This window comes from Sinohyriopsis cumingii, chromosome 6, assembly GCF_028554795.1.
Source record: "Sinohyriopsis cumingii isolate HCF-2022 chromosome 6, ASM2855479v2, whole genome shotgun sequence".
NCBI lineage: Eukaryota > Metazoa > Mollusca > Bivalvia > Unionida > Unionidae > Sinohyriopsis > Sinohyriopsis cumingii.
Window position 1 is genome coordinate 33,020,771 of NC_142966.1, and position 24,777 is coordinate 33,045,547.

The following is a 24,777-nucleotide window of genomic DNA, read 5'->3' on the forward strand; positions in this document are numbered from 1 at the left end:
GGCTCCATAGCTCAGTTGGTTAGAGCGCCAGTCTAGTAAACTGGAGGTCGAGGGTTCGAATCCCACTGGAGCCTCTTAATTTTTGTTTTTCACCAGCTCTGAGTTCTTTTGTAATGGGTCATTTTGATCGCTGATTTCGAATGTTCCGATCTGTCTGGTTCTTATAGTCTTTTAAATAACCCCTACTAAACAAACAATACATGTTCGTTTTCATTCTAAATGTTGCAATGCTTGTTTAGAAAGCAGCAAAATATTTTTTTTTTGAATTGTTGAATTGACCAGTTAGATATGTAACTGTAAAGTTGCGGAACTCATAACATCAATGACCACTAGAACGATTCTGCTACTTGACCAGGGAAAGAAAGATTCAAGGAAAAAAATAGAAACCTTGATCTCCTATTTCCTCGATTATCGCACAAGCCAATTGATCCATAAAGCCAGAGCCGAACCTTCTAAGATAACGTGATCCAAATTTGTATATGACATTGTTTATTGAACAAAACCAATAACATTGTTGCATTCTGTGTTGGCCTAGCATTCCATTACATACTCACCACAAATCTTTTCCAGTTTCGCAGTAGGTTAAAATATGTAGTCCTATCAATGCTTGTAACTGTTAGTCGATAAGAAGATTTCTGTCGATTAACACAGATAAAATACAAATTAAAATGAGCAGTATCAGAAACGTATTTTGCAACGATGGAGGAGCATTTACGACAAAGTGTTGCGATCACGGACCCGAATTTTAGCTTTTACAACGACGATTTCAAATGCATTATTTTAAAATACATCAAACAATTTCCTAACTTTGCTACCCTGCATACACTATGTGTTTGTTTGCATAGACAATTTTAAAATGGGATTAAAATTATCACGGAGACTCGGGACCTTGACCTCCCTTGTTTATGACCCTGAATCACTTTGCTTCCCAGAGGGTAATGGACGCAGACACCAGCACTTTTGATTTGTAAACAAATTATGCACACTCGCGTAGTAGGCGCTTTACGTTGTGGTTGTTTAAATTTGTTTCTGAAAGAAGTAAAGCAGATTTTCCTGGACTGCCACATACCAGATGCTTTGGCACATTCCTCGTTAACCTTTTGATGCAATGTTTCGGATTTAGGCTAGTTATACAAGAGACGCAAGAAAGGGTCTTTACAAATAACATGCAAATGTCAAGGCATATACTGTCTTCTTTTGCTGGTGATAAGAATGGCAAAAAATATACTTACAGTTTTACACCCAGGTATGCCTCAAAATGTACTTTCTTAGTTCTGCAAATCCGAATTACATGAGCCACGTCATAGGTTCTCAATCTTGATTACACATTTCGAAATTGTACTGTAATTTCGAATATAAGTGTAATTAAATCCTCCTTACTGCACTCAAAATGAAATAAGCATTACGTTCCATAACGTCTTTTTGATAATTGCAATTGAAAGACTTCATATGTTATCACACTAAGATTTCAAACATTCAATGACAGAAACAGAAACATATTTGTAGATGTCAACACGCTTCTCCCTAGCTTATTCAATCCGATGTATTTCATGTGGAATTATCCCATATAAATCCAGTCCATAGTCACGAACTTTCGTAGAATCGGAACAAATACCAAAAAATATTCATTCCAGATCAAATTTAACACTTGTTGCAATGCGCATTCATTCACAATATGACTCCAGATTTCAGTTTTAAATAGACACGCTATTTTCTTTCGAAAGGTATGTCGAGCGCGCGACTAAGTTCAAATTTATCTGGGTGGAGTTATGTACTCAGTGATACTGTTGTTGTTGTGTAATAATGTATCTTCCTTGTGTATTTAGTTTGTAATACGTCATACATTCAGTTACTTTGTTTCTTGCAGTGCATTTTTTAATGATAATTAAGCATTAGGTAGAATACAAAATGAGCATCTAATAAAAAGGTTACTGCGTTTATGGGAAAATATGAACTCGTTCTGTTAGTTGGACTTACTGCACTCCCAAGGTCGTGCAGTATTTCCATTCGAAAAACTCGTTCATATTTTCCCATAAAACTGCAGTAACCTATAATTATTTTGTGAAGTTTGACTCTGGAGACATTATGTGTTTTGCACAGTGAAGTGCACTAGGTGCATATTTTAAAGTCTTTGAACGTCAGCACGTCCACAAATATACTATTTGTGTCTGCTATGCAGATGTATGTATGTGTATACGCACGGGCGTGTGTGTGTGTGTGTGTGTGTGTGAGAGAGAGAGAGAGAGAGAGAGAGAGAGAGAGAGAGAGAGAGTTTGGTTTGGTGGGCGATGATTCAACGGTAGCAAGCCAAAATTTCGACTACCCTACCTTTTGTTTCTGATTGAACATTTAAATTCACTTTTGACCATTTTACGATTAATAAATAGAATATTACTACCCAGAGGTTCCCATATATCATTAAAGATGTACGACCGGACCATAACACACAACGTCAGAGGACTCTCCCTCTCTTTCTCTCTCTCTCTCTCTCTCTCTCTCTCTCTCTCTCTCTCTGCGCACTACACGGAGCCGACAAGTTACTTGGACAGTTATATTTATACTTTTATTCATTTGTTCATTGTTTGAAACTCTTTTTCACAGATGTATCTAGGAGAATTGTTATCCTTCAATGTAGACCAAATGGAATCATGCATCGTTGATTTTCGAAATGAACAGCTGAAAATAACATTTGGCATCAACGTTTTTGAGAGAATTAAACATTTCTTCGTTTGGTATAAACACATATTTGTTTCTTTTGTTTGACAAGGTGATAATTTGAAGATTGTCATTAGGAAGTTTCATTGACGAAAATCAGCCTGTGCAAGGATTTCTCAAATTTTTAATCATAAGAGTTAAAGATTGTTCAAGTTCGACATTGCTTAAAATTCAAAGTGCACAGAACAAAAATCGTGGAAGAATTATACATTTAAAGACCAATGCTGTTTTATTGTTGTTTTTTTTTTTTGCGTTTGTCTAAATGCATGGAATTCAAGACGTAAAGAGCAAGCGTTTATCTCAACCGCCAAGCCCAATTTTGTATTCATCGTCGATGTTGACAATTGCCTATGTGGAATTGTATCAGCCAATCTGATGAAATCTTATATCTTCGCGTTTGGAGACTGAGCAGTGTGGATGATTGTGTATCGAACGATGTGATTCGCTCGCAGATTTTTTGAAAGCTGCATTTCCATTGGCTAAGTAAAAGGTCACCATAACATGACCCTTAGGCGGTCGTCGTCAAATCTTCAGGTAGGACAGCGGCGATCTGAATTTATACGAGGCTCCATAGCTCAGTTGGTTAGAGCGCCAGTCTAGTAAACTGGAGGTCGAGGGTTCGAATCCCACTGGAGCCTCTTAAGTATATTTTTATGATTTTTTTTATGCTTAATACGGCATCATCTTTCTCCATTCACATTTTTCACAAGGAAAGTTGTTTTGCAAAATATTTTAATATCATTTAGTAAAATACAAAGAATCAGTTTTTATGGTCAAACATATATTCCTCTATGGAAAAATCCTCCATTTTGGTTTCCGAGTATTATCCGCCTATGAAACAACATGTCTAATTCATAGATGGAGGGTAAGCCTTTTACTTTGTAATGATTTTTGTTGGTAAGAATGTAATCTATTTCAACGTTATTTTATGTTTTGGCAAATATAGTACAGATCATCGAACAAGTCTTTTAATGATATTTTTAAGGCACACGGGTGAGGTCACAACTGACATTCCTTTCTTTTAAGGGTTTTCTAAAAGTAGTACAACAATTGAATTCAACCATACCAATGGGAAAGACGCAATTGTCAAGAATGATGTTACCCCCTGTATGGTAAATCAAATTATGTGAAATAGTGGTGTGTGATTGCAATTGTTTATTCACTTAACAGCGATTTACTAGTTTATTATGCTGCCAGCAACATCATCAAATATAAGATTTACGCGATTGACGATGTTATGTTAATTATCCAATGGTCTACGTGTCGTCCTTCACCGTCTGTATAATTATCAACTTCTAACACGCCGATGGCGACTTGATCCCATCCAAGCCCAGTCTTGATCGAAGATGCTCCAATGCCTACGCGGAACCCCAATGTGGCTGTTTCAAACGCCAAGCTTTGCTTTGACAAGTGGACGGTAATTGCGATCTTAGAATCTCTTTTGTGATTCTATTTACACTACGCTGAATTTCAGCACTGATTGTCTTGCTTTTATTAGCGCCATCTGGAAATTCAACGACCTATCATTCAGATGCAGCGATTCCTTAGCGGCCCGTATGTGTTTTCCATTAAAAGCAAGATAATTGTGGCTGGTAAAATACCCAAAAAATGATTTGACCAAGTGGCAGGGGCGGCAGTTATATTTCAAGTGGATGCCCGCTCGGCGACGTCATGGGAATGGGGAAATATAACATCAAAATTTCGGTCTCATTGTCGATACCGACACCATGATGGTCGTACTTGGAGTTCTGTTAGTACGCATGAAATTACTTGGGCTGCGGAATCTATTATATTGTAACAGGCTTCACCGGGGTTGCCAGATCATTTTGGAGGGAGGACACTTTGTTCATGACATCATCATTAAATATAACTCACTCGTCATTATCTTTCATTACCTGCTTTTTATTGTTACGTTCTCGATAAATCAATAGCATTCATCTTCTGGAGAAACTGTTTTCATTTTTAATAGTAATTTTCCTCCATTTTCGTATTCGCTGGTGGACGATGTGATAGCGCCTTGATAGTTTTTCATGCAAAATCCTCTTCATTAAAATTCTGCATGGCCGTAGTTAACTGAGAGTCATGCGGGGGCTGGGGTAAAATCTCTGCATGCCTCAGTCGGGGCTTCTGCTTGCGTGGTCGGCTCTGGAGCTTGGATTTATTTCGACATGTCAGCGTTGGCGCATCGGATCGCTCCAACGTCGTCTGCGTGGTCGGTCCCATTGCCACGGGAATTCCCTTCGTTGGCTTGTTCAGTGGGATAATTGTTTATTTGAATCCCGAGGTAACATTCTCACGGGTTGATTTACGAGATTGTAATTGTTGTTTAACAGCATCACGCTCCTGTAAATATTGCTGTAGCGTCGCCAAGCACTAATGCGATATTTGTTCAATTCATATCTGACATTTCCAAAATGCGTCATTAACTATTTTACTGAATATATTTTATGATATAATTTGTCCTTTTTGAGCATTCTTATAAACCAGGTTAAGTAACAGCTCTATCTTACTAGATCCGGACGGATTTATGATTATCGCGCGAATACTAGCTGGCAAGGCCTTAAAGATGTGATGATTTTGTCTTTGAAAAGTCAACTTTGTTGAACTCTGGCATAAATGCCTTCGACAATGAATGGGACAGATATTCTAGCACAAATATATTATTTTGTTTACGATGCTGAACTCGTACTAATACACTGTACTCGCATGTAGTCACAATTAAAAATAAACGGCGCGTATTGACCGAGATATGTACTCGATGTAGCGCAAAAATTATTACTTGATGTCAAGTAAAATTATACATGGCAACGATATCGCATCCACGTTGGTGGGTCCGGCGATTACATTGCTTCCGTGGTCGAAATACGCAGGACAGAAATATTAGTCGGAGTATAATTACAGTGGCTGTGGTACTCCACTGGGTTGGATCTCTATGATTTTCCGACATGTAGTGATATTTCAGTGAACGGAATGGACGACACATGATATCGTCATGACCTCGCTTAAAGGCATCATGACGGAGAAATAAATGCGTTTATGAAACGTAACGATGTTAACATTCGAAAGACACACGCTGGTGTTTATCGCGATCAAACCATTGCTAAACGATTTAACTGTACACTCAAGGAATGATTATTGGGACATCAATACGCCATGAAATGCTGATGCGAGAACGCAAGATATGCGTGCAATCAAAATAAGGTTTCATGAAGGTCATTATAAAAATTAAATATCATAGCTGATGTAGAAGAAGAATCCCAGGATCATATAACGGTCTCATGAATTTTTATTATTTCTTGCACATGTGTCCTTAGTGATAAGAAACGCAAGATATGATCATGATGCACATGTCGAAAACAAATAAATAAATGGAGTCCTTTTTTGCATTTAAAATACTCCAGTAAATCTACACGTATCCAATCTTTAAAAAACGTCTACAATTTTGGCATGGCATATGGAAATCATTTATATCTGACGTGTGTGCAACATCAATTGGCTGATCCACATAGCTCATTAAGAATCAAATTTATTTCCTTGAAAAGTTTAAACAGGACCTTTTAAGTATAATTCTATGATGAAAATAAGTATCTGTCATGCCATGGTTCTTCTAGCCATATGTTTGTAAATATTAGCATGAAAAAGATGTTGTCTACCAAATCAATTGTATTATTATGCTATGTGAATAGCTTACTTGTAGTTTTGTTGGTACAGGAGACAAGTGCTGTTTTGAAAGAAAGACTCAAGATGGAGATAACATTATGCTTTCAGCATGAAGATTTGGTTGATAAGACATCAAATTTAAATGAATGAGTTTTGTTAACAGGGTACATCATTGTGCCCACCATTGAGGCCAGGGTGAAATATTTAATAAAGATAACAACCGGTTTGCACTGCAGTAAATACAAATATTGAGATTTGCGTAGAGATTGCCATTCGAAGTCATACTTTGATCAACAAGTTTACCTTGTTACTTATTTTTGACCTGATTTATTCATTTAGTTTTGATTGTGAAATTCTGAGTATGATAATCGGATCCAAATTAATTAAAAACACCGTATACGATTACAAGAGGGTAAGTATATCTCGTCTGGCACCTGGACGACCATATTTCAAATGTAGAACAAATAATTAGGACAAACAGAAGACTTACTTTCCAGTTTGTATTGATATCATACGAGATCTGTGAAATATGTCACCTGGCGAACGCCGCTGTTGTTAACATCACTAATAAAAACTGGGTGTTACAGTTATAATCGCTAGAGTAAACCTTTAAAATGGTTTATGCTCAGTGTGGAAATTGCAACAGGAGATGTTTAATTGTGTAACTATGCGTTCAAGACATACACACTTGCCACTGAATTGTGGGTAGATAAGGTATTTTGTAAAACAATATATAATCGTTTCTCATGTAATAAAATCTTATGGTAGTAAACCATGTCCCATATCATATATAAAATTTTGAGAAATTTGCAACATGCAATAAATGAAAATTTGGTATACATATGCATGATTTGTTAATGTAATTAGATGAACTTTGTAGGTCTAAATGTGTATGCACTATGTATGTAATCGACACAATAAATTATGTTTAAAGTTGATTCGATGCTAACAGAGGGGATATAATTTTATCGCTATTTACATTCGATCAATAAATTTACTTGTTTTAAAATATAGATTGTTTAAGTGTAACATGTCATGTTTGAACTGCAGTTAGCTTTACGATCAGATGGACAAAGAGACTAAAGGGGATAATATTAGTGACGTGTGGGCACTGCGGGGTCATTTGGAAATTAATATTAGCCGTAAACCTGAACGAGGATGGTACCTGGTGGTAATATCATAATTATTTCGGCTCCATATGTTTATGTTTAGGATTGTACATGGGATAGACACAGTTATACTTACACATGCAAACACATACTATCAAAAGAAAAGGGGTTGAACGAATCTTAAAGGTTTTGTTGTCAATATATACGTCCAAGGTAATGTTGCGCATTTCAGAAATTTATAGTGAAACTAACAAGCTTTTACAACGTCATCGAAAGTGGAATACTTTATTTCATGTCCTACCCAGGAAAATGTAGACTCCTTAGAAAGGGATGAATAATTCCAGCTTGCCAGAAAATATAATCTTTCTGAGGCAAAGACTCCTTTAAGAAAGCAAGAAATAACAAATATCTAATACTTGCTGGGAAAGAATGTTTCTGATAAAATTGGTTTGTATTTGATTACTAGTCTTCCTATGGCTCGAACTTAAAAGTTATAAAATTGTACTTAAAAAACAAGAATGAAATAGAGTTAATAAAGCTTGAGCTTCAAGAGAGACAAATGCAATTTGAGAAAGAGAAAGAAGAGAAGCATTTGCAGTTACAGAAATACGAAAAAAAAAATTAGAAAAAGACGAGTTAGAGAGAAATGCAATTGGACATTTATCAATGCACAGTAACAATATTAATGTGCACATGGCACAACCCAGCGACCTTGGAAATTCATCGCGCGCTCGTCATTAGTTTAAAAAACAATACTAGTTTTTGTATATTTAAAAGCGAAATTCGGAGTCATATTGTAAATGAATGAGCGTTCAAACAACTTTTCCAGTTGGTTTGGGATAGATTTTGTTTTTCGGTCGATTCAACTCAATTCTGCGTTTGATGGAATGCATTTATTAGCCGGGACAATTGCGTATAATGTAAATGGGAGTTGAGCATCGGATTTACTAGGCAACTAAAAGCCGTATTTCTGCTCTGTCCTTGATTGTTTGTAATCATAATATGGGCAAAATAAGAATCCTTTTAATTGAAATTATCAAAAAGGTATAATAGATTTTCAAATTTTCATCTTATTTTGAATGCGGTAAGGAGAACGTGACTTCCGTTGGAGATCTAGTCGAAATTAAAGTACAATTTCGCGATGTTTATCAAGTTTCGGATCACATGACACGGGTCATGTCATGCAGGTTTACAAAACTAAGAAAATGTACATTTTGAGGAGATTCGAGATTAGAAAGTGTTGGTATATTTATTGCAATGCTTATTACCACGTAAAGAAAACATGTTTATGCCCTGTCATTTGCATGCTCTTTGTTGCAGAGACCCAAGCTATGTATATGCCCTGTATGGCTTCCATCGCTGGGTTAACATTGTATAAAAAGGTTAAACGGTTTAATTGCCAACCAGATGTTGTGTAATAGTCCGTTTAGCCAGTGGATATAAGACTGTTTCGACCAAAATATTCAGTTTTAATTTTCTCGAATTTAGATGTTTCAATGACATGTATAAAGGTACGTACCTGATAGTTATGCGACAGCCAATGGCCTCAGTATGCGTTGTTATGCTATTTGTATAGACCCTGGTCATAGTCCATTCTATTTGAGAAAATTTACGCACATTTGTCCTAAATAAGTGTTTAAATGATCAGAATGATATTATCAATACTGCACTTCTCATATTTGTCGTGGGCATTGCGAATATTACGTTTAGTCATTTCCTTTTCTGACAGTTTCCTTGGTGACTGAGTAAACTCGTGTCACATCTTTAAATTTTATCATACCTAGTTTCAATTTACGAAACAGCTTTCTTAGTTTAGCCAGGAACCAATCAAATAAACCAAAAGCTAAATTGTTTGCTACATGAGCGTACATTGTATTCAAACTAATTGCTAATACATGACACTATTTTCAGACACACGTGTAGTGCATAATAAAGCCGCGTAGTATGGAAAATACTGCACAATTTTGACAAAGTAATGTTAACGGAGAAACAAAAGGGCATGTCATAATGTTGAATATGCATCTCAGTATGGAGTGATGCCAGATACATCAATAACACACTGCATTATCTCTCTCTCTCTGATGTGGGGTAGAAATTTATGTTCTGGTTCACAGAAGAAAACTGATTCTTTCTACTTTGGCAGTAATTTGCCTTTGTGGTTATACTTATCATGTATATACCTGCATGGATTAGTAGAGATTAGTAATATTTATCAGACTCACTTGTCGGTTAGCTCTGAAGTTCATCATATATATTCAAGCGACAAAAGAAAAATCATTAAAAAATGTAAATGATTTCTACAGGGGGAGAGTTATTTAAAAGATGCTTTCATTCTTGTTGAACGATCATTTGGTAATGAAGATTCGGTATTTCTACAGAAAGTTGTTGATGAAGATTCGGTATTTCTACAGAACGATGTTGATGAAGATTCGGTATTTCTGGAGAACGTTGTTAATGAAGATTCGGTATTTCTGCAGAACATTGTTAATGAAGATTCGATATTTCTGCAGAACGTTGTTAATGAAGATTCGGTATTTCTGCAGAACGTTGTTAATGAAATTTGGGTATGTCTTCAGAACGTTGTTAATGAAGATTCGATATTTCTACAGAACGTTGTAAATGAAGATTCGGTATTTCTACAGAATGTTGTTAATGAAGATTCGGTATTTCTACAGAACGTTGTTAATGAAGATTCGGTATTTCTTCAGAATGTTGTTAATGAAGATTAGGTATTTCTTTAGAACTTTGTTAATGAGGATTCGGTATTTCTACAGAATGTTGTTAATGAAGATTCGGTATTTCTACAGAATGTTGTAAATGAAGATTCGATATTTCTGCAGAACGTTGTTAATGAAGTTTCGGTATTTCTATAGAACGTTATTAATGTAGATTCGGTATTTCTTCAGAACGTTGTTAATGAAGATTCGGTATTTCTGCAGAAGGTGTTGATGAAGATTCGGTATTTCTGCAGAACTTAGTTGGTGAAGATTTGATATCTTTGCAGAACGTTGTTAATGAAGATTAGGTATGTCTTTAGAACGTTGTTGATGAAGATTCGTTGTTGCTGCAGAACGTTGTTATTGAAGATTCGGTATTTCTGCAGAACGTTGTGAATGAAGATTCGGTATTTATTCAGAATGTCGTTAATGAAGGTTCGGTATTTCTAGAGAACGTTGTAAATGAAGATTCGATATTTCGGCAGAACGTTGTTAATGAAGTTTCGGTATTTCTTCCAAAAACTTTTTTAAGAGCTATTTACAGACCGTACTATTCGCAAACTTGCAAAGTATATCTGATTTTTCTCTCATTTATATATTCGTCATGAACCTTGTCTAATTAAGATGCCGAAATCCGTACTCTGCCTCAATGTTCATGAATGCAGATGTAAAAGTGTATACATAAAGGCGATGGTGTTAGGGTTGACGGAGATAATGGTTTCGAAAAGTACCATGCATAACGACTAAATCATTTGGAACTACGTGGTTTACCATTTCTTTCCTAGACCGTCTAAATCATGGTAGCGGTTGAATACTAGAGAGTAAAAATTGCTTCATATTAGTTGAAAGAATTAAACATTTCTTAAATTAGTATAAACAAATATTTGTTTCTGTTTGTCAACGCAGTTTTCATGTTTTCCAAAAGACTATCCAGCAATGCAAGGACTTTTCATATTGTCAAAAAATAACATCAAAATGTTGCAAATGTGACTTTTAACTTTCTTGAAATTGAAAGTGTACTGGAAAAAATTCCTGTAAAAAACATACGTTGAAAGAATAATTGTTTTCTTTCGTGTTTTTCATTTGTCAAATGTAAGATATGGAAATCCAACTTTCAAACTAATCAACATGCCGAAATCCGTACTCTGCCTCCATGTGTATGGATGCAGATGTACAATGTTATACATCAAGAGGATGGTATTAGGGTTGACGAAGAAAATTGTTTAGAACAGTACCATTCAGAAAGGCTAAATCATTTGGAACTACGTGGTTTACCATTTATTTTCCAGACCGTCTATATCATGGCAGCTAAGTTATGCTACTTCTCATTCTTGCGGCCACGGCCGTGATGCAGCTAAAATGTATAAACGAAGGTTTCTTGCTCACTGAAGGCATCCTAATTTTCATCAAACAATATCGTGACATTATTATACAAATTGTTTTAATTTCTCAAGTAGCTTTTTCTTTTGAATAACTCGTGAAGAGTGTAAATCAACTTCTATATACGTTCTAATTTATACATGTACATGGTCGCCCGCACATAAGGGCAACTTTAACCTTTAAACATGGTTTGGCTTACAATTTCAATATCGGAGAACAACGTATTGCCCCACCCCCTTGGAAAATTGTTCTGATGTCGCCCCTGTACACGTTTATTTAATATATAGATTACATAAGGCCTTGTGGTACAAGTTAACTTTGCAACATCTTTATTCATTTATTCGTTGTGATATAACGATATAAGGATAACAATACATTATGTGCACCATATGTTGTATCGTGTTGTATTTACAACAAAATACTAATGCTCCCTATACTTATCAATGCGTCATTGTATTTCTACTTAAAAAAGAGTTCTTTTTCAAAGTCTCTGAATATAGACGTTTGTTTTTAGTACTATTGAGAAGTACTTCAAATGATTTTTAGCGGACAGATTTCGCTATCCAGTGGACAATACACAATCAGTATTACATATACATAGGATTCGAAATGGGCAGAGCTTGAAAAGTAGTGATTGCTAAGTTTTAGCGATGCAGTAGCAAATTATTACAAAAAATTAGAACATCTACATTTTTAATAACGTGTGTGGCTCCATGGCTCAGTTGGTTAGAGCGCCAGTTTAGTAAACTGGAGGTCGAGGGTTCGAATATTTCTGGAGCCTCTTTGTTTTAGTTTTGGAAGAACCTGTATGGAATCATTTGTTACTAGCCGTGGGTCGCAGATTCGTTACGTCCCACATAAAAAAAATTCATTTCTGACCAAATGAAATAGTGTTTGTACAAGTGCCGATAAGTAGAACATGTTAGCTAGATCAAGGAACCATTACACATTTCGTTACGTGATCTGCTGTGTATTCAGTACAGGGATTTGCACGATGTTCATAAGCATTGACGCGAAATTAAAAGCTGTTTGATATGTTTAAATCAGGCACGTTTATGTGCGACATACGTAACCCGAGATCATTATTCCTAATTTAATTGTAACAAGGGGTTTAATTTGATCATTTCCGTTCAGCTGCATCGAATCAGATAGCTGGGCATTATATATCTTTTCACGTAACTAAATATGCCAAAGGTTGAAGTGGACAGAAGCGGATCAATAATTCTTGGCAAACGAAGATGGTATGGGTGCGTCCTTTTGCCGCTTGATTTCAGATGTCGAGTGTTCCAATCTTTGTGGGTCAGATTTACCTCATTGCTATGTATACATGTATTAGAGTTTAAAGGCACTTGCGTACAACAATACCTGTATGATGGCAATCTAAAAGAATGTTCTCTCCTCGCTGTTGAGAAAAACGCTTTAAATCTAGTCGACGTCCATTGTTTTGGATTTATGTGACGAATTCGGTCATTTCACCGTGTCTTTTTAGCCAGGCGAGTTTAAATAGGCACATCAGAAATATTCCATCGTAATTAATTGTGAGAGAAATACACAAATTACGTTACCGTAATTAATAACAGGCCATATTATTAGCTGCCACTAAGACAAACAATTTTTTTTTACATTGAAACACTGAAAATAAACACTAACATGGCAATCGGATTAAAATCATATCTCCACTGTCCAACATGAATATCTGACAGCTACCGCTTAGGGGTCATCTTCTGATGACCTTTGAATTAGGCAATGGAAATGCAGCTTTCTGAAATCTGAAAGTGATTAAAAACGTTCGTCACGCATTGATACTGTTCAGCTATTTGTACAAAACGCGAAGATATAAGACTTTATCTGACTGACTGATAAAAGTGGCTATTATGGTAATAACATTTGTTGCGACTGGTCATACAAAGCAGCAAAAAGAAGCAAAACCAACACGCTTTTTAAATTTAACAAATAATTTAATTATCAAAGTTATAAATGAAAATGTGAGAGGAACTTACATTATTATGATGCGAATCCAAAGTAATCTTGAAAGAATTATATTAAAGTCCAAAAGAATGAAAAGCTCCGTATCAGTTTTAGAAACGGAAATGTATAATATTATACAGTACTCCAAAAATTGAACAATTTCTATTTCCACCGAACAGTCCCAGCAAATGTTTTATCCTCTCAAATAATATATAACTACAACATAAAACACGTATGCAGACTTTATGTTACAACATAAACACAAGAAATAAGAATGACTCTAAGGTAAGAATGAATCTTATTGGTCAGTTCTCACTTTATTACGACTATATGTCAGAATGTACCCTAAGTGACATATCTTGCTACTCAATCTAATATTTCAAAATACCTATTCATGTGACCGAACTAAAAATTAACTCAATTCTTCAAGGATACCACATGACCGATCTGTCCCATGTGATTTTAAAAGGATGAATCTGGCAAACAGATTTACTAATAATTTTATTATTAGTAACTGTCAACAGATACGCAAACATCTATTTGTAGATCCTATTCAATTATGAGCCCCTTAATATTTTAAAATAGAACCAACGCACGTAAAAAGTCAGATTTAGGTAATTATTACAATTTATAGTTATCAATAAAAATGACAAATAAAAGAAAATATAATATAGTAGGAGTTACATAAAATATAAACATAACACATCAGAACATGACTTCTACTCCGGCGCTATCAGATCGTCACATGGGGCACTGCATATATGATTTTAATCGGATTTATTCAAATGTATTCTGTTTAAACGTTCCTTGCACATGTATTTGCAAACTTACTCACATCTAATAGCAATGATTGCAATAATTTGAATGGACGAAGACATTTGTGATAAGACGTATAGATCAGGTTTGTTGAAATAGCTTGGAAATGTTCTGGACTTGTTCAGCATTTACTGAATTTATTTGAGCTAACATACAATATTGGTTTTCCATGAGTTTATTAAATACTTATTAGCAAATACTACAATATAATGACGATAATTGATTGATGTTAGAAATATTTACAATGCATATTTAAAATCCTATGACACAAACAAATGGTGCAATAATCGATATGTGTACATACAATAAAATTTCAAGAGTTTCAAGAACTCTTCCTTTCATGCGTCTTTCCTTTGTACAACTGGTCTAAAATAATAAATGAATCATCAGGGTGATATTTACTCACTCCTTAATGACTCTACGCAATCGTTTTCACTTAGTTTGTGACTATATAGGTAGTTGTCAATTTCAGCTTTTCATGAAACATGATTAACTAAAATTTTAAACAGCAAGATCTTCCAAATTGGTGGTATCTCGGCATAGGATATTTTCATTGTACCATTATTTGGAACTGAAAGAGTGTTTACATTAAGAAGTGGTGGTAATAAACAGTTCAGTGAATGTATTCGTCGAAAGAATAAGTGCTAAGTGATATACTTAAGTATATAATGAGATAACATTGCATTATTCTTAGTGCTATATTACTAGGGGCAGAACATAGATTAAAGGCTGAATAACGATAATGGTTACCTATGACATACACTGCTTGCAACGTATATTTTGGTGTGGTTTCACTGTCAATAGCACTGTTTATAATATTTTTGACTTGTCGGCTCCATAGCTCAGTTGGCTAGAGCGCCAGTCTCGTAAACTGGAGGTCGAGAGTTCGATTCCCTCTGGAGCCAATGTTTTTAAACTTTAAATAATCAAATCGTATCAGTTTCTTATGGGTTATAGTGGAAAAAGACAGACAGATGATAACTCTGATCTTTCAATGTTTGTTAACTTTTTATAGCGTTGATATATATATATATATATATATGTTGTTTTCTCTTCTGCCTGCATCGTTATAAGTGTCATGTTTTTATATATATGCGTGGACGAATTTAACCACCGCACGAGGAAAATAGTATCTGGCAATGAATTCGAGTCGCACCCGTGCTGCCCGTGCAGTTAGCACAAATTCCAACGCCAATGGTAGACCAGCTAGCAATCAACGAAACGTCTCGAGTAACAAGGAAAATAGTGTATAAGCCCCTCGCAGCATTGGTGAAGAATTTCTAATAGGGGACTGTCTGTTTATGAAGTCTAGCCGAGAGGTGCGAATTTGTACGAGTTGATTCGACCAAATAAAGAACCAGTATGTGGCAGTTATCCCTATGATTATACCCTGAGACACTTACATTTTTTGTGTGTCCATACTTCATTTGTCTGCGTACATTCTCAACGAGGAAATAAAGTTAAGCGTAAACATAGTGGAACTTTTATCTCCAGTTTAATATATATACTACCCTGGTTAGCTCAACTCATCATATCTTTATATATAATATATATATAAAGTTAAGGGAAAACAGAGTGGAACTTTTATCTCCAGTTTAATATATATATATATATATATATATATATATATATATATATATATATATATATATATATATATATATATATATATATATATATATATATATATATATATATATATACTACCCTGGTTAGATCAGCTCATCATATCTGTTGATATGAGACAGTTTGAACATTAGTTTTTGAAGTAGTTTATAAGCCAAACACACACATTATGAAATGTAGATACAGGCGGCTCCATAGCTCAGTTGGTTAGAGCGCCAGTCTAGTAAACTGGAGGTCGAGGGTTCGAATCCCACTGGAGCCTTGCTGTTTTATTTTTGGAAGAACCTGTAGATCTGACAGCTACCGCTATTGGTCATCTTCTGAATCGGTCGCAGATTCTTTACGTCCCACATACAAATTTTGCATATCTAACTAAATGAAATAGTGTTTTGTACAAGGACCGATAAGGATAACATTTTAGCAAGATCAGTAAACAGTTACAGATTTCGTTATGTGACCTCCTAGGTATTCAATGCAGCGATTTGCACAATGTCCACAATCATTGACACGAAATTAAACGCTGTTTGATTTGTTTTAAATCAAGGACAGTTATATGCGACATATGCTGTTATGCACGTATCTCATACAAAGCAGCAAAAAGAAGCAAAGCCGACAAGTTTTGTTAAACTTAGCAACTAATTTAATTGTCAAAGTTATAAATGAAAATGTGAGAGGAACTTACATTGTTATGTTCTGAATGCAAAGTAATCGTGAAAGAGTTATATTAAAATCCAAAAGAATGAAAAGCTCCGTATTAATTTTAGAAACGGAAATGTGCTGGTCTGCCAGTAATCGCGCCCTTGTCAAAATGGCGTCGTATAGAACTCATTTAAATTATTCACAATAGTTCCAGAATAATATTATACTCCAAAAATTTGAACAATTTCTATTTCCAATGAACAGTTCCAGCAAATGCTGTATCCTCTCAAATAATATCTAAGTACAACATAAAACACGTATACAGACTTTATGTTACAAGATAAACACAAAAAATATGAATTACTCTAAGGTAAAAATGAATCTGATTGGTCAGTTCTCTCTTTATTACGACTATATGTCAGAATGTATCCTAAGTGACATATCTTACTATTCAATATAATATTTTAAAATACCTATTCATGTGACCGAACTCATCCAAAAGGAACTGGCTCAATTCTTGAAGGATACCACGTGACCGATCTGTCCCATGTGATGTCAAAAGGATGAATCTCACAGACATATTTACTAACAATTTTATTATTAGCAACTGTCAACACATACGCAAACAGCTATTTGTAGATCCTATTCAATCATGAGCTCCTTAATATTTTAAAATAGAACCAATGCACGTAAAAAGTCAGATTTAGGTAATCACTTCAATGTATAGTCATGAATGAAAATTACAAATAAAAAGATAAAATCGTATACTAGGAGTTACACAAACATAAACATAACATATCAGAAAATGACTTTTCTACTCAGGCGCTGTCAGATCGTCACATGGGACAGTGAAGATACGATTTTAATCGGATTTATTCAAATGCATTCTGTTTAAACGACCATTGCACATGTATTTGTAAAGTTACTCACCTCTGACAACAATGATTGCAATAGTTTGAATGGACGAAGACATTTGTGCTAAGACATATAGATCAGGTTGTTTGAAATAGCTTGGAAATGTTCTGGACTTGTTCGGCATATAAGATTGGTTTTCCAGTATTTATGAAATACTTATTAGCAAATAATACAATACAATGACGGTAATTCATTGATGTTAGAAATGTTTACAATGCATATTTAAAATCTTATAACACAAACAAATGGTGCAATAATCGATATGTATACATACCGTCAAAATTCGACAGTTTCAAGAACTCTTCCTTTCATGTGTCCTTCCTTTGTACGAGTGTTCTTAAATAATAAATGAATCATCAGGGTGATATTGGCTTACTCCTTAACGACTCTACGCAATCGTTTTCACTTAGTGTGTGACTATATAGGTAGTTGTCAATTTGAGCTTTTCATGAGACATGAATAACGAAAATTTTAAACAGCAAGATCTTCCAAATTGGTGGTATCTCGGCATATGATATTTTCAGTGAAGCTTTATTAGGAGCTGAAGGGGTGTTTACATTAAGAAATGGATGTTATGAAAAGTTCATGAATGTATTCGTCGAACGAATCAGTGCTAATTGTTATACTTAAGTATATACTGAGATAACATAGCATTATTCTCAAGTGTTATATTACATGGGGCAGAACATAAATTAAAGGCTGAATAACGATAATGGTTACCTATGACATACACTGCTTGCAATGTATATGCTGGTTTGGTTTCAACGTTAATAGCACCGTTTATAACGTTGAGGAATTGACGGCTCCATAGCTCAGTTGGTTAGAGCGCCAGTCTCGTAAATTGGAGGTCGAGAGTTCAATTCCCTCTGGAGCCAATGTTTTTCAACTTTAAATAATCAAATCATCCTCAGTTTTAGAGATCTCGATGGCTTCTAAACGCACTGGGTATAGATACATCAAGCCGAATCACTCGATTGAAAATCTTGGTTTTGTCCTTGAAAAGTGCATAGTGATTTTGATTCTGGAGAGAATTATAATTTTTAAATAAGTTATTTACTGATATACGAATTCTAGTTTTCGACTTAGAATGTTCCAGAAACAAACTTCTGACCCTCATCCTGGTTATTTGCTTATGTCTTAGCATTTTATCTTAGATTCTGATGAGCAGAATTAATTAATTTCTCCTTCAACTTCAGTCCCTGGATTTATTTACTCTTGTGATTTTAAAGTTATTATTAGTGTCATTTTAATTGATACATTAGACTTATTAATAAAGAAACAACGTCTGGAATAAAATTTTGTGTTAAAATCGGTTCACCTTTGCTGAACTTGCAAAAATAGATATCATTACCATAATTGAAAACATAATTTTGAACAACCCACAACTGTTGAATATTAGAAAAGATTTATAGTTACAACTCCATGACTGAGTAACACATAATCACCCCTTTTCAACTTCAAAACAAAATGAAAACAAGAAAACACAAGAGTTAAAAATATATTGCCAACTAGTGCTGTTACTACCACTACTACTACTATTGGTAATACTGGCAGATGCTGCAGGAAATATCCCCAATTCCACCTTAAGTTTGTGTGTGTGTGTGTGTGTGTGTGAGAGAGAGAGAGAGAGAGAGAGAGAGAGAGAGAGAGAGAGAGAGAGAGATATTAATAAATACTGGTCTTTCGGATTCAATTCTTCAAAATAACGACATATAGTTAATAAGAAATATTTATGATCTGTTTTGGCAAGGTGCAAGTTTTGCTTCCAAAATATGGTTAAGTGAAGGAAAGTATTCAATTATCATGTACCATAGTATGCTATTATTAACATTAATGAGATGTGATTTTTTTAAACAAAAGAATAAATTATACAGGCCTCTTGATGGCACAACACTCATTTGCGATACACAATCATCCACACTGATCAGTCTCCAAACGCGAAAATATAAGATTTCATCTGATTGGCTGATACAATTCCACATAGGCAATTGTGAACATGGACGATGAATACAAAATTGGGCTCGGTGGCTGAGATGAACGTTTCCTCTTTACGTCTTATACTCCATGCATTTATGCAAACGAAAAAAAACAAACAACAATAAAACAGCATTGGTCTTTAAATGTATAATTCTCCCACGATTTTTTTCTGTGCACTTTGAATTTTAAGCAATGTCGAACTTGAACAATGTTTTACTGTTAAGATTAAAAATTTCAGAAATCCTTGCACAGGCTGATTTTCGTCAATGAAACTTCCTAATGACAATCTTCAAATTATCACCTTGTCAAACAAAAGAAACAAATATGTGTTTATACCAAACGAAGAAATGTTTAATTCTCTCAAAAACGTTGATGCCAAATGTTATTTTCAGCTGTTCATTTCGAAAATCAACGTTGGATGATTCCTTTTGGTCTACATTGAAGGATAACAATTCTCCTAAATACATCTGTGAAAAAGGGTTTCAAACACTGAACAAATGAATAAAAGTATAAATATAACTGTCCAAGTAACTTGTCGGCTCCGTGTAGTGCGCAGAGAGAGAGAGAGAGAGAGAGAGAGAGAGGGAGAGTCCTCTAACGTTGTGTGTTATGGTCCCGTCGTACATCTTTAATGATATATGGGAACCTCCGGGTAGTAATATTCTAATTATTAATCTTAAAATGGTCAAAAGTGAATTTAAATGTCCAATCAGAAACAAAAGGTAGGGAAGTCGAAATTTTGGGTTGCTACCGTTGAATCATCGCCCACCAAACCCAAATCACTCTCTCTCTCTCTGTCTCTCTTTCTCTCTCTCTCTCTCTCTCTCTCTCTCACACACACACACACACACACACGCCCGCGCGTATACGCATACATACATCTGCATAGCAGACACAAATAGTATATTTGTGAACGTGCTGTAGTTCAAAGACTTTATACTATGCACCTGATGCACTTCACTGTGCAAAACACATAATGCCTCCAGAGTCAAACTAAACAAAATAATCATAGGTTACTGCAGTTTTATGGGATAATATGAACGAGTTTTTCGAATGGAAATACTGCACGAGCTTGAGATGAACGTTTGCTCTTTACGTCTTCAACTGCACGACCACCCGACAAAACGAGTTCATATTTTCCCATAAATGCAGTAACCTTTTTATTAGATGCTCATTTTGTATTCTACCTAATGCTTAATCATATTAACAAAATACACTACAAGAAACAAAGTAACTGAATGTTTGCCGTATTACAAACTAAATACACAAGCGAAGATACATTATTACACAACAACAACAGTATCACTGAGTACATAACTCCACCCAGATAAATTTGAACTTAGTCGCGCGCTCGACATACCTTTCGAAAGAAAATAGCGTGTCTAGTTAAAACTAAAATCTGCAGTCATATTGTGAATGAATGCGCATTGTAACAAGTGTTCAATTTGATCTGGAATGAATAGGTTTTGGTATTTGTTTCGATTCTACGAAAGTTCGTGATTATGGACTGGATTTATATGGGACAATTCCACATGAAATACATCGGATTGAATAAGCTAGGGAGAAGCGTGTTGACATCTACAAATATGTTTATGTTTCTGTCATTGAATGTTTGAAATCCTAGTGTGATAACATATAAAGTCTTTCAACTGCAATTATCAAAAAGACGTTATGGAACGTAATGCTTATTTCATTTTGAGTGCAGTAAGGAGGATTTAATTACACTTATATTCGAAATTACAGTACAATTTCGAAATGTGTAATCAAGATTGAGAACCTATGACGTGGCTGATGTAATTCGGATTTGCAGAACTAAGAAAGTACATTTTGAGGCATACCAGGATGTAAAACTGTTAATATATTTTTTGCCATTCTTATAACCAGCAAAAGAAGACAGTATATGCTTTGACACTTGCATGTTATTTGTAAAGACCCTTTCTTGCATCTCTTGTATAACTAGCCTAAATCCGAAACATTGCATCAAAAGGTTAACGAGGAATGTGCCAAAGCAGCTGGTATGTGGCCGTCCAGGAAAATTTCCTTTACTTCTTTCAGAAACAAATTTAAACAACCACAACGTAAAGCGCCTACTACGCGAGTGTGCATAATTTGTTTACAGATCCAAAGTGCTGGCGTCTGCGTTCATTGCTCTCTGGGAAGCAAAGTGATTCAGGGTCATAAACAAGGGAGATCAAGGTCCCAAGTCTCCGTGATAATTTTAATCCCATTTTAAAATTGTCTATGCAAACACACACATATTATATGCAGGGTAGCAAAGTGACTCAGGACATTGTTTGATGTATTTTAAAACAATGCATTTGAAATCGTCTCTGTAAAAACTAAAATTCGGGTCCGTGAGCGCAACACTTTGTCCTAAATGTGCCTCCATCGTTGCAAAATATGTTTATGATACTGCTCATTTTTATTTGTATTTTACCTGTGTTAATCGAATAACAGTTACAAGCATTGATAGGACTACATATTTTAACCTACTGCGAAACTGGAAAAGATTTGTGGTGAGTAGGTAATGGAATGCTAGACCAACACAGAATGCAGCAATGTTATTGGTTTTGTTTAATAAACAATGTCATATACAACTTTGGGTCACGTTATCTTAGAAAGGTTCGGCTCTGGCTTTATGGATCAGTTGGCTTGTGCGACAATCGAGGAAATAGGAGATCAAGGTTTCTATTTTTTTCCTTGAATCTTTCTTTCCCTGGTCAAGTAGCAGAATCCTTCTGGGTATTCAGTCTTATGAAGACGTTTGACTATTTATAAGGGGACCTCTCTAAGCACTCGCACTCAAGATGACGGAAATAAAGATATACATATATTCAATTAGTACCTATGAAAGGTTGCAATATTACTGGACAAGCATTAACTAAATCATTCTGAAAGCTATGTAATTCATCCAAAGATTATAGTAAAATTATCTGCGACTGAACTTTTCATTTCGGTCCTCGGCCAGCTCTTCCCAGCCATAGGGTGAAATGTTGCATGCCTTCATGTCCCTCTTGCACACATCTTTGAAACGGAGTGAGGGGCGTCCGACTCTTCTCATGCCAGTGGCCAGCTGTCCATATAAGATGTCCTTTGGCAGCCTTCCATCCTCCATGCGTCGGACGTGACCCAGCCATCGAAGGCGGCGTTTAATTAGCAGGGAGTACATGCTGGGGGTACTTGCACGCTGCAGGATCTCGCTGTGTGGAACACGGTCTTGCCAGCTGATTTTCATAATACGTTTTAGGCACCGTATATGGAAGGAGTTGAGCCGGTGTTCTTGCCTCATGTAGGTACTCCAGGTCTCACTTCCATATAGAAGGGTGCTGAGAACGCAGGCCTGGTAGACTCGGACCTTGGTGTGCTCTGTCAGCGTGTTGTTTTCCCACACCCTCTTCGTTAATCGAGCCATGATGGTATTTGCCTTTCCAAGCCTTCTGTCCAGCTCCATATCAATCGAGAGAGTGTTGCTGATGGTTGACCCTAGGTAGGTAAAGTTGTTGACTGCTTCCAGGGTGACACCGTTGATTTTGATTGAAGGGACAATGGTGGTATGTTGCACGCTGACATTTGTTTTTTCCAAGCTGATGGTGAGACCAAACTGCGTGCAGGCAACAGCAAAACGGTCTCCCAGTCTCTGGAGGGCTTCCTCGGTGTGGGCCACAAGAGCTGCGTCATCTGCAAAAGCATCTCCCTGATGAGCACAGCTCTCATTTTTGTCTTTGAGCGCAGTCGTGCCAGGTTGAACAGCCTCCCGTCGGACCTGGTGTGTAGATATATGCCATCCGTGGACGTGTCGAAGACGTAGGACAGGAGCAGGGAGAAGAAGATCCCAAAAAGTGTTGGTGCCAGCACGCAGCCCTGCTTCACACCACTGTTAATTGGGAAGGAGGTTGAGGAGGATCCATCACACAGGACTGTTCCCTTCATATCTGCATGGAAAGAGATTATCATGCTGAGGAGTTTTGGGGGGCAACCGATCTTACTCAGAAGTTCAAAAAGGCCCTTCCTGCTGACCAAGTCAAAGGCCTTGGTGAGGTCGATGAACATCATGTAGAATGGTTGACCTTGCTCTCTGCTCTTCTCTTGGAGTTGTCGTAGGGAGAAGATCATGTCTGTCGTCGACCTGCCTGCTCTGAAGCCGCACTGTGATTCCGGGTACACACGGTCTGCCAGCAACAGCAGCCTGTTGAGTATGATGCGGGCGTACACTTTACCAACAATACTCAAGAGCGAGATCCCTCTGTAATTATTACAGTCACTGCGGTCGCCCTTGTTTTTGTAAAGGGTCACAATTGTGGCATCACGCATGTCTTGGGGGACTACTCCTTCCTCCCAGCAGCGGCAAAGTAGCTCGTGCAGTGGTTTAATCAATGCTGGTTTTCCACATTTGATAGCTTGGGGGGAGGATGCTGTCACTACCTGGTGCTTTGTCGTTTGGAAGGCAGTCGATTGCTTTACTGAGCTCCTCTAAGGTTGGCACTTTGTCGAGCTCTTCCAGGTGGGCAGATTCTTTATGCTGCTGAGGGCTGCATCAGTGACTGACGTTTCTCGGGAGTATAGTTCTGAGTAGTGCTCCACCCATCTGGCGATCTGTTGCCCACGGTCTGTGATCTTCTCTCCCGTCAGGGATTTCAGGGGAGCGACCCCTTTCACTGTAGGGCCTAGAGCCTTCTTGATGCCACTGTACATACCTTGGATGTGTCCGGACTCGGCACTGCGCTGGATCCCTTCACACAGTTGTTGCCAGTACTCGTTCGCACACTGTCTAGCAATGCGTTGGGTGTTACTTTGGGCACTTCTGAGAGCAGCAAGCGTCCGTTCATTAGGGCATTTTTTGTAAGCTATGAAGGCTTTTCGTTTCTCCTCGATTTGTGGTTCCATCCTTGATAGGTGTGCATTGAAGCAGTCCAGGCTGGGTCGTTCCTTCTTGCCAAACGTTGACATAGCTGTACTGTAGATGGCACCCTTCATGGCGTTCCACTTGGCTGTAGCGTCGTACTCAGGCAGGTCCTGGAGAGCCTTGTTCAGGGCAGACACATACTCCTCCACCTTGGCAGGGACTGACATCTGCGCAGTGTTTATGCGAGGACGTCCTTTTGGTATTGAGCGGTGTAGCGTGTGTGGCTGTAGTCGCACTCTGCTGCTCACAAGGGCATGGTCAGAGTCACAGTCTGAACAGAGCACATTGGATTTCATGAGTGTGACCTGTCAAATGTTTCTTTTTTCCCATACGTAACTAACAGTTGTAATAC

At 36.6% G+C, this 24,777-nt stretch overlaps 6 non-coding genes across 6 annotated transcripts; all 6 read left to right on the plus strand.

The window, feature by feature from the left end:
* Trnat-agu (transfer RNA threonine (anticodon AGU)) lies at window positions 1–74 on the plus strand. The gene has a single exon. It is a non-coding gene; the product is annotated as a tRNA-Thr (tRNA).
* Window positions 75–3,279: 3,205 nt separating this feature from the next.
* On the plus strand, window positions 3,280–3,353 carry Trnat-agu (transfer RNA threonine (anticodon AGU)). Its single transcript has one exon. It is a non-coding gene; the product is annotated as a tRNA-Thr (tRNA).
* An 8,935-nt stretch (window positions 3,354–12,288) lies between these two features.
* Window positions 12,289–12,362, plus strand: Trnat-agu (transfer RNA threonine (anticodon AGU)). The gene has a single exon. It is a non-coding gene; the product is annotated as a tRNA-Thr (tRNA).
* A 2,834-nt stretch (window positions 12,363–15,196) lies between these two features.
* On the plus strand, window positions 15,197–15,270 carry Trnat-cgu (transfer RNA threonine (anticodon CGU)). Its single transcript has one exon. It is a non-coding gene; the product is annotated as a tRNA-Thr (tRNA).
* A 909-nt stretch (window positions 15,271–16,179) lies between these two features.
* On the plus strand, window positions 16,180–16,253 carry Trnat-agu (transfer RNA threonine (anticodon AGU)). The gene has a single exon. It is a non-coding gene; the product is annotated as a tRNA-Thr (tRNA).
* Window positions 16,254–18,346: 2,093 nt separating this feature from the next.
* Trnat-cgu (transfer RNA threonine (anticodon CGU)) lies at window positions 18,347–18,420 on the plus strand. The gene has a single exon. It is a non-coding gene; the product is annotated as a tRNA-Thr (tRNA).
* The last annotated feature ends 6,357 nt before the right edge of the window (window positions 18,421–24,777 follow it).